The 10,515-nt window shown below is 46.1% G+C and overlaps 1 protein-coding gene across 2 annotated transcripts in view; it reads left to right on the forward strand.

Moving 5' to 3' along the window:
* Window positions 1-2,055: 2,055 nt before the first annotated feature.
* Window positions 2,056-10,515, forward strand: part of DEDD (death effector domain containing) — an 11,952-nt gene continuing 3,492 nt past the window's right edge. Inside the window, exons 1-2 of one of the 2 annotated variants that reach the window (XM_004390174.2) lie at window positions 2,056-2,205; window positions 3,964-3,996. The gene's annotated coding sequence lies outside the window, so the exon portion shown is untranslated. Of the gene's footprint in view, window positions 2,206-2,280; window positions 2,366-3,963; window positions 3,997-10,515 lie in introns of those variants that run through there. The other variant, XM_004390176.2, reaches the window with a different exon arrangement.

The following is a 10,515-nucleotide window of genomic DNA, read 5'->3' on the forward strand; positions in this document are numbered from 1 at the left end:
CATTATCTCACTTCTGCTTCTATGATAATTATCTCCGTTTTTGTTCTTCCTCATTGGCTGTTCCTTTTCAAAGGTGCTCTAAGTGCTATTCTTTTCCTTGTGCCTTAAATGTTGGAATTCCCCAGAGCGCTCTTTTTAACCCTCCGCTCTTCTCTGTGGAGCCTGTCCAAATCTATGGTTTCAAATACCATGGAAATATTGATGATTCAGAATTTCGGCCTACACATCACCGGAGTTTTTTAAAAGTAGTTTTCTATAAAATACATGTACACAATAAAACAAATTCCAGAACAGTACAGATGGATCTGAAAAAAAAAAAAAAGTCTCATCCTGCCCCAGGTCCACTTCGTAGGTAATTTTTTAATGCATATGTAAATATGCCACATTTACTTTTCTGCACTTGCTTTTTTATATTTGATATTTTTTTCTCCTAAGTTTTAGATCTGTATATTCAACTGCCTTTTTAGGTCATCTCCACCTGGGTGTCCCACAGGCACCTAAAATGCCTTCCCTCTCTTGGAATTCCTCCTCACTCTACAACCCTATTGCTAGCCTTCTTACCGTCAACAGCTTGAAAAAATTGTCTTTATATATTATGCCTTTCCAGCCACTCAATTAACCTCAATCTCCTTTCTACCCCACCAAATCTCTGAATCAACTTTCTCCAAAATTCCCAAACACTGAAAATTCCAACGGACTACATTTAAGCCCGTATCTTACCTGATCTGTTACATTTTAACCAGCTTCCTTGATACTTCTCTTCCGGTTTTCCTCTTTCCTTTCTGTTTGCCCCTTCTCAGTGTCCTCTTTTCAGCGTCTTTCTCTAACTCATCTCTCAAATGTGGGTACTCCTCCTTCTAGGCTGTCTTATCTACTCCTATGGCTTCAACTGTCATCCACACGCACATACAAACACCGCAAATCTGTCTTTTGGGTCCCAAAACCACATTATCTAATATTCACTTGTCTAATGGATATCTCTTTGGATGTTCCACAAGTACCTCAAACTCAACATGTTCAAAAAGTGACTCTCTCTTTCCCCAAAAACAAAACAAAAAAGAAAACCACATTATTCCCCAGTTTTTCAATCCAGAACACTGGGAATCATCTTGAGCTCCTCCCCCGACCTCATACTCCCCAAATCCGATCTATTTCCCCCCATCCGCACTAACCCTTCTCTAGATCAGACCGTTGTCACCTCTCGCCTGGATAAGAGCTTCCCAGTTGTTTTTCCTGCTCCAGACTTTATCCCGCACAAGACAACCAACTATCTTTGTAAAATGCAAACATAATTTTTCACATTTCTGCTGAGACCCTTCAGACTCTTCATTGCCCTTAGGTTGAAGTCAGTTAATTTACAGGGCCTTGCACGATCTGGCCCCTACCTATCTAAAAGGCCTCTTGTATTACGTTTCTTTCTTTTAGCCATACCAGACTGCTGGCAGCTCCAGATCGTACCCAGCCCCCCAATTTCCAATAGTCCTTTAGGATACAGCTCAGGCGACATCTCCTTTAGAAATGAGAGACCTCAAAAGACAAATGCTGAAAGAATGAAATCTGAGACTGGATACGAGCAGCGCTTTCAACTCCGGGCCCAGGTTTACAGAACGCCCGGGTTACCAGGAAGTTCAGCACAACGGTCAAATCCAGATCTTGAACCTTCACCGAAAGATCGCAGGTCAACCTGACCCCGGTGCTATTCCGCCCTTTTGCGTCATGGCTGCCAGTCCCAGTCTCTCAATGAGTCCTGAAGTCAAAAGCAGCGAGGTCTGGCGCCACCAGTCTTTCCACACTGAAGAATGCTACGCTCTTCCCATTCCTCACTACGGCCCTGAAGCACCGAAGACAAACCTGCGTTGCCAGCTTGCCCCAAAGCAACATGGCTGCCAATCTCTATTCTCTCCTTCCAATGTGAAGCTCTTCACTCCCCGTTTAATACCGCTGCCAGGCTGCCCTCACCTAGTATGGCTACCCTAGCTCATTTCTCACTATGGTCTCGAAGCCGCCACTAACCGGCCAGGTTCCGGGAGGCGCTGTTCAGGATGCAGCCACCCCCGCCCGTCTCTCCCCTCCCCCACGCCCGCGACGGTGGCGGCAGCGGCAGCGGCAGCGGCGGCGGCTGGAGCCCGGATGCGGCGCCGTGAGACAGGCCCGGGAGAGCGGCGCGGATGAATCCAACATGGCGGCGCCGAGCCTGAGCCGAGAGTGAGGCGACGGGGCGGCCGCAGTGGGGAGGGGGAGTCGAGCGGGACGGGGCGGGGCCGGGCGGGGCCGCAAAGGGCTTGGGGAAGGAAAGTGGAGGGGGAGGCGGTGGCGACGTCCAGCCTGAGAACCTCAAGAGAAGGAGGTGACTGGACGCTGCGAGGTGGGGGAGGGGAGCAGCCGAGGGGGGCGTGCGGGGGAGATGGCAACTGTGGGAGAGGGCAGGGGTCGAGGCGAGGAGTGGGGACGTGAAGAGGGGCGTAAACAAGGGCCGAGGCTGGGCCGGGCTAGGGGTATAAGAGAGGCCGAGGTGGGGAGTGGGGCTGCGATCCGGACGGATTGAGGGGGGGTAGGACGGAGGGGAGAGGCTGAGGGTGTGAAGGGGAAGGGGGCTTGTGGCATGCGGCTGGAGGGTGGTCAGGACTCTTGTGTGTGTGGGGTGTTGTGTGGAGGTGGAAAAGGTGAGAATGGGAACTCAGACGTTTGGGCGAAGGTTTTGAAAGTGTTAAATTGGGGGGAGGGGAAGGGTTTAGGGTAGAATTTGGGTAGAAAGGAAGAAAACGGAGGTTTGGGGAATGCAGAGTGTCGGTGTGACGAGGTAATGGAGAAAGTGAGGGACTGGGAGGAAAGTTTGGAAGGAAGAGGAATGGGACGGGAGACAGGGCAGTGGAGCTGTACGGGTGACAGAGGCTCAGGGGTTTCCCTTTCCCCCGTGGAAAAGAAAGGAAGGACAGAGTTCAGCATCATCAGTTGCAGCCAATTCTAATTGCCAGGCCTTTAGCTTTTAGTAGGGTGGGAAGGGCAGAAGGGAACGGTCATGTGAGTTTGGAGAATTGGGCTTGGATGAGGGTTCAATTGGATTTGCTTACCAAAGGCTCCTTAGTTTATTGCTCCCTTGTTTTTCCTGGTTACGAAGAAAAGGGGGGAAATGGGGAAGCTGGTGGCGACTGTGTATGAAAGAAGTAAAGGACTTTTCTAGTTTTCAGCGATTAGTAATGTAAGAATGGGGAAATAGTTATGACTGTTGGAGGCTCTTTAAGGCTGAAGAGAGGAACAGAAAAGGCAGGATGGCATCTAGGCAGCAAGGCTAATTAAACGAGTGCTTTAGTTTCCAGACCCTTCTGTTACTGCTACTGCTTAAGCGCTGGGAGGGAGGGGTCAGTGTGCACATATAGAGAAAAGTTCCCTGGTGAAATGTGGATGTATGAGTGGATGCTGCCCAGTGGATATTTTGTTCACACTGTGTGGTAGGTAAGGGAAGGGGCAAAGGTAGAATTTGGTAGCTAATTCTGGCCTGATAATGGGAAGAAAGTGCCTTCTTTGGCTGTAGCCCCTTTTCTCTTCCTTCTCTCTGAGGAAGATGAAAGTAGACGTTAATATTGTAACAAAATCGGTGGGTCTCATAAGGAATCCAGGGGGAAGGTGAGAAGGGTTCAGAAGGTAATTGGTTTTCCCAGAAGTTGTTGAATTTGGGACCTTTCTTGCCATACACCATTGAGACTAGAAATTCTTGGAGTTGGTATTATTTTCTGAAGGCTAGTAGAGAGTTAGGGAAGCCAGGGTTTTTTTTAACGTGAGTGAATTCTCTCATTTACCTTAAAGTAGATCATTTCAATCGAAATGGCTTTAGGCTTGTCTGTGTATTTTTGCAACTGAGATTGACTAACTCTTTGGGCCTTTGAGGTTTCAAAACAAAGCTTGAAAATTGACTCCCCCCCCCCTCTTTTTTTTTTTTGCTGCTGGATTTGAACCTTGTGCTAGGAAGAGGCCTGGGAAATTAAGTTTCTTGCAGAGGTAAGTCTGGAACTTTTTATTGTTTTCGAACAACAGAAGGGAAAGGAAATGGCATGAGAAATGCAGTGGGGCTGAGCCCAGGAACAGGGTATATGCCAGGGACGATGAATTTTCACCTACCCAGCTGAGTGCATAAGGCACAGAGAAGATCTGTTACAGTTACTGTCTCTTTAGGTAACTGGAGATAGGAGGGGAAATTAGCTGTCTTGGGGCAAACCTCCTTTGGTTTGTTATTATCTTAATCTTGGTCAGCTCTGAGAGAAACATTTTTAACATATGGAACATTGTACTCTAGTACAATGTCTGCTAAATGTTGCCCTTGGAGAGTTGCTGAGCACCTTCCACGGGAAGGCTTTCCCTTTAGCTTACTCTTCCACTTGTTCAGAGTTCCTGGAATCTTTCTTTTGAAAACGTAATATGGAGTTCTGACTCCCAGATATTTAGTTACATTTTCCTAATCCCACCAGCAAGAAAGCTCTTTATGTATTCTTAACCATGTTTAAGATTTTCTGTGTTTTTAAGCCATCACTCTTTTTTAGCTCTTCCACACGAGTTTCCTCTAAAGGCTTCTGAGAGAGCCAAGTACCTATTAGTTATCCCCTGAAAATACGGATATCATCCCTGGTTGGGATGAGACTAGACTTTGCTTGGAAGTGGAATCTTAATAGAGAAGGGCCAATCAAGAGGAAATCCTGTAGATACATAAAGACTGTCAGTTGGCCCTTGGCTGACTTGGACCTCCCTAAAGAAAAAACACAGAAAACTACAACTCCAGGAAGGGCAGCAATTCATCAGAATCAAAAATTATTCTTGGGAAACTCTAGAGAGGGACCCACATGTTAGGATCTCAAATGGAACCAGATGAGCCAGCTGGATCAGCACTCTGTTTACTGGAGTGTTAGTCTCTTGGTACCTGGAAGTGTTTCAGACACCAAGATCCAGAAGTTCTTTCTAATTTTCTGTTCAGAGGCGTACGTTCACCTCACCACCCCGAGACCTTTCATCTACGATCTCTGCATAATTTAAGCTGAGTTCTCTTGCCTCACTGCCACAGAAAGCTGGGTATATTTTGGTTTAAGAGGAAGTTGGTCACATTTTTCTGGTGCTGCAGTTAGATTCCTAGAACGCTGTCTGTGTTTCTGAGTGAGTGAACCCTCCATCCTAGAGGATAACATAAGTGGGGTGGGCTGCCTATTAGCCTGCATGCCAGCCTCCTGACATTTCTTGGGAATGGACTTGGGAAACTTATACTTCGAAGCTTTGCTTTGCATAAGCAGTATATGTTTGATCAGCAACATAAAAAGGATCTGCTGTTGGTTTAGTTTCAGGACTTTAAAGGTAGCCCTGAGGGATAAGCGCAGGATCCTTTGTGTCTGTCTTGCAGAGGTTGGCTTTTCTCTTATCCCCACAGAGATCCAGATTGAACTAGGTCAAAATAGACCTCCTGGGATGAGACAGAAGGGAGCTTAGCCCTATACCTGCTGGTCAGCTGAATGGCAACAGCAGGTGATGGAACCAAGGTTGAAATGGGATGGAACTTCTTAGTGCTAGTTGGACTTATGAGTTAAAATGAGCCTATATCTAACTGGCCTTTCTTTTCTTCTGGAATATTACTTGATGGGTTTGGGTAGGAGGGACCAAATGGCTTCCTTCTCCATATCTAGGGTGGAATGTGACATGCTGTGTCTTCTCTTGACCCTTCATCATGCTCCACGTAGAATAGGGTTTCTTATCCTCAGCAATGTTGACATTTTGGACTGGATAATTCTGTGTTGTGGGGAGCTGTCCTGTGCATTGTAGGAGTTTAGCAGCATCCCTGGCCTCTAGTCACTAGATGCCAATACTACCGCCCTCCCCCCCACAAAGTCATGACAATCAAAAATGTCTCCAGACATGCCAACTGTCCCCCTGGGGGCAGAATCACCCCTGGTTGAGAACTACTGACCTAAAAGCTCTGATACCTTGAATGATGCAACCTGAGATCTAGGACTTAAAGGTGACTGGTTTCCTTTCTGAAATGTAGGGAATTAACTCTCAGGGGACTCAATGAAGCCTCTTGTAGAATTGCATCCATTGATTCATAATTAGAACCATAGTGCTTTCCTGTGTTCTGCCTTATTTTCCAGTGGCCAAGAAGGGAGGAAAATATTTCTTCATTTCCTGGGGTTTAGCCAGGACGCTTTGAATTAGGGATTGCTGGAGCAACCTGCTCTTCTGATTGACTGAATGTGAAACCTGCCCATCTGCTTTCTCTGGGATTCTCATAATCAGCAGCTGGCCAAAGGGAACAGGTGGGATAGGGAACAAGGAGAAGTTGTAGGGGCTCTAAATAGGCTCAGTTTTCTCATGTTGCCAGCTATGAGCAAGAAGTTATTTTCCTTCATCTCCCTCCATTTGCACCCTGTGACAGCAGCAGGTGAAACAAGAGAGAAGAGGCAAGGAAAACCAGTCCACAGTTGAATAGCTATTTTCCCAGCTGTTTTCCATGCTTTGGGTGGGGCATCTGGACTCTGAAAACTAGATATAGGTTATATTTCCTTTCCACATATCAGAATCCATGGTATGGGGCTAAGTGATTCCAGGGTTGTAAAAATGGCAGCACGGGGTGTCTGACCTCCTCTGATTTCAGGAGGGGGAGGAGAGAATCACCATCAACATCAGCCCAAGGCTGATTCCCGTGAGGTGAAGGTCAAACATACCTTCACCTTCCGGCCTTTTTACCAGTTCTGACACCAGCCATCCCTCCCATAGCACACTCTACTTCTCTGCTGGGTTCAATAATTTGTTGCAGTGGCCACGCAGAACTCAGACGAGTGGATTAACCAGTTAGCAAGGTACGCACGGGTTTAATTGTGTTTTCTTAGTAACCTGTAGTGCACAGTTTTACATGGGTTTCACCACATCTTTGATAACCCATGTAAAATTGTGTGCTACAGATTAGTAAGTAAGCATAAGTAATCCCATGTGTACCTTGCTCATTGGGTAATCCCTCCCTGCTTACAGACCATACTCACAGTTATGGGGTTTATTAGGGAAGTAACAGGTTACAATTCAGGATCAGGAATAACTCAGGATACCGTTCTTCAATCAGGACAGCCTCTTCTTAGTTGTGCCTGCAGACAGGCCTCTTTTGGCCCCTTGGCCTAGCCTTTGCCCTGCTCGAGCAAGTGTTACAAAGCTCTTTAGCTCCACCAGTAAGGGCCTAGAGGCATCCCACTCTGCCAGTAAGCATCAGCCCAAAGGTGCTCAGCTCTCCTGGTCTGAGTTGGCAAGCCTAGCTCCACTGACAAGTGCCTGGAGGCACCCCACTCTGCCAGGAAGCCTCCTGCCTGAAGGCACTCAGCTCTCTCGCTCCATGGGTCAGCACGCCCACTTGTAGTTGCCTTGCTTTGTGGGCCAGGAAGCCCACTGTGCCGTCTTCCGCCAGTTTCCTGTTTCTGCTGCTGCTGTTTCCCCGCTGCTGCTTCTTGCCATCTTGTGCCATCTCTGGAGTTACAGCTCTTTCTGTCTCCTGGGTCTAGGAGGCTCTCAGTACAGGAACCCTCAGTCCAAAGGATGCACTCTAGGTCTCTTCTTCTTGGCAGTAGTGAGGTCCCCCTTTGCTGTGGGATTGGCTCTCTTTTAAGCCTTGCAGGATGGCAAAACCGACCAATCCCCATGTTAGGGTTCCACACACCTTATTTGTATGGTCCCACTCAGGGGTTTCATGCACCTTATTTGAATTATTATCAGGTTGTCCAGTCCCCTTGATGGGCCATAAGCACCTTATTTGCATAGTCCTACCCAGTCATTATGAGGGGGTCACAAAGACTATGGCCAGAAGGGCCATGTTAAGTAATTCACAGCACCACAAGGGTGTACCTTCCCTTTTCTACGGGGGATGAGCCCCTCTGTGCTTCCATCTTGGGTTTACTGAGGAAGAGAGGACCAGGTCCTACTTGCTCTTCAGCTTTCAATCCCCATCAGCTTGGCTCTTCTGAAGTAGCTTATCATTTTATTCTCTTTCCTAACCTAGCCTCAGTTTCTTGGTGTATAAAATGGGCAGAGCAACCTATCTTATTGCTGAGTGGGATACTTTTAGGTTGCATGTTGCAACATCGGTAATTTCTGCAGTGTGGGGGAGGCTGTGGCTAGCCAGAGTATATGCGTGGTAACTGAGTTGCGTGCATTTTTAACGGGGCCCTCTCACTCTTGGACTTACGTGACTTTGTGTCTTAATTCGTATTGCTTGTGATCTCTTGGAGATTAAATTTAGAACAGGGCTCTATTCATAACTAGGCACTAGGAATATCAAGATGAATATGACTCAGTCTCTCTCCATGAGTAGCTTAAGGTCTAATGGGGTAATAAATACACAAATAATTCCAGTTGATAGAAAAATAACTCACGTTGATAGAGGCTTTAAAGGAAATATGCACAGGGTTCCATAGGAGCACAGGGACTACTTATCCCAGCATGGAGGTGGTAGAGATTGCATTTTGAAGATGGCAACTGAGCTGATTCTGAAAGGATGAATAGGAATTAGCCATCTGAAAAAGGGTGGTGATGGGGGTGTGGAATGGAGAAGGGAAAGGGGATTCAGGCAAAGGGAATAGCCTGAAGAAAGGTATAGACAAACTGATAATTGTAGAGAATAAAAGGTGGAGTATGGTGGGTGGAAAGGAGCCCTGGTGGCACAGTGGTTAAGCACTCGGCTGCTAACTGAAAGGTCGGCAGTTCGAACCTACCAGCTGCTCTGTGGGAGAAAGATGTGGCAGCTTGCTTCCGTAGATTACAGCCTTGGAAACCCTGTGGGGCAGTTCTACTCTGCTGTATAGGGTGACTGTAAGTTGGAATCGACTTGATGGCAGTGAATTTGATTTTATGGTGAGTGGTGACATTGTAGGGCCTGATCTTGGAAGGCTTGGTATCTTGTGTAAGGAACTTGGGGTTTTCTAATAGGTAAGGATGGGCGGTGTAGACAGCTGTTAAGCAGGAAGGTGATGTGTGGTTAGTTTTGCATTTTAGATAGTTAACTGATGTGTGGTTAGTTTTGTATTTTAAATAGTTAACTGGATAGGGGAGATGGAATTAGGTGGGTTAAGATTGGTGGTAGGGAGAGCCCTTAAAGAGGCTGTTGCAGTAGTACAGATGAGAGATTATTAGGACCTGAACCAGGGCAGTGGCAGGAGAGGTGGAAGGATGGGGGAGATTTAAGAAATATTTAGAAGTAGCATCAACAGCAATTTGTAATTGATTGGGTGGTTGAAGGTTGTAGTTAGAGAGTGAACAAAATTGAGTGCTACTGTCTGGCAGGGTAATAAGTATGAGTGATTAGAGGTGAAAGTTGCTGGACTTGAGGATTGCTTATTGGCTGGGTCATTGATGTTACCAGTATCAAACTAGGATGATGGAGGAACTTTGTGATTCAAATGCCAAACGATATAATGAACATAGGGCTGTGATTGGTCATTGACTGGGGATTAGTAAATGGCAACCAAGAGGAAAGATCAGAAGATGGTCTATCCAAATGGTGTGAGCGCCAAGGAAGTATTAGCAGCATAGGAGACTTAGGAGAACGTGCAACATAGGAGCTTAAAAAATGTTTGTGGATTTAAATCTGCAAGTTTTGGTGACTACTATTGATTAATTTTACTGAGCAGTTAACGCTTGTGGATTTGGTTGGATTGTAGGAAAAATGAGGATATGTTTGTGGAAAGATGAATCCGGGCTGCAGAGGTCAAGGATGCTTATATCTTTGAAATCTCTTTCATGACCGTTTATATGAGGCTTTATAGTTTACAAAGTGATTTTAGATATATATTCTCATTTGGTTCTTAACAACTCTGGAAAGTAGGTTCTTTCATCCCAGCTTTATAGATGAGGACACTAAGGCCTTGAAGTTAAGTGACTTGCTTAAGGTCACACAGCCAAAATTGTGTTAATGATAGTCAGAAATGAAACTGGTTCTAACCCTAAAGATTTTCAGTTTCCCGATTGTCAGTCTCTAAGTACATCTGAAGGAGCCCCGGTAGTGCAATGGTTAAGCACTCGGCTGATAGCTGAAAAAGGTCAGTGGTTCGAACTCAGCAGTCGCTCCACAGGAGAAAATACCTGGTAGTCTGCTCCCATAGAGATTATAGCTTAGGAAATCCTATGGGACAGTTCTACTTTATCCTATAGGTTATTATGAGTCAAAATCAACTTGATGGCACACAACAAGTAGTATATTAAATGCAGCTTTCATATTAGAGTGAACAGTGAATTCTCTACTTCCTTACAGTTTTGCCTACATTTAAGAGGTGACTGGTTGAACGGACAGAACTCTCAGGGGACCAACAGCAGCTTTTTGGTGTTAGGAAGAACACTTGGGATAATACAGCAACTTTTGCCGACTATGAAGCACTAAAATTGCATACAGCATTGTCACTTAGGGGAAGTGACTGTATTTGACTCCAGCAGAGTGCGGACTCAGGGCAGCAAGTATTGGGTATGGGCAGAGAGATTGAGGCTCGCACTGTTTTTTTTTTTTTTTTTTTT

This window comes from Trichechus manatus, unplaced genomic scaffold (genome assembly GCF_000243295.1).
Source record: "Trichechus manatus latirostris isolate Lorelei unplaced genomic scaffold, TriManLat1.0 scaffold00288, whole genome shotgun sequence".
Taxonomy (NCBI): Eukaryota; Metazoa; Chordata; class Mammalia; order Sirenia; family Trichechidae; genus Trichechus; species Trichechus manatus.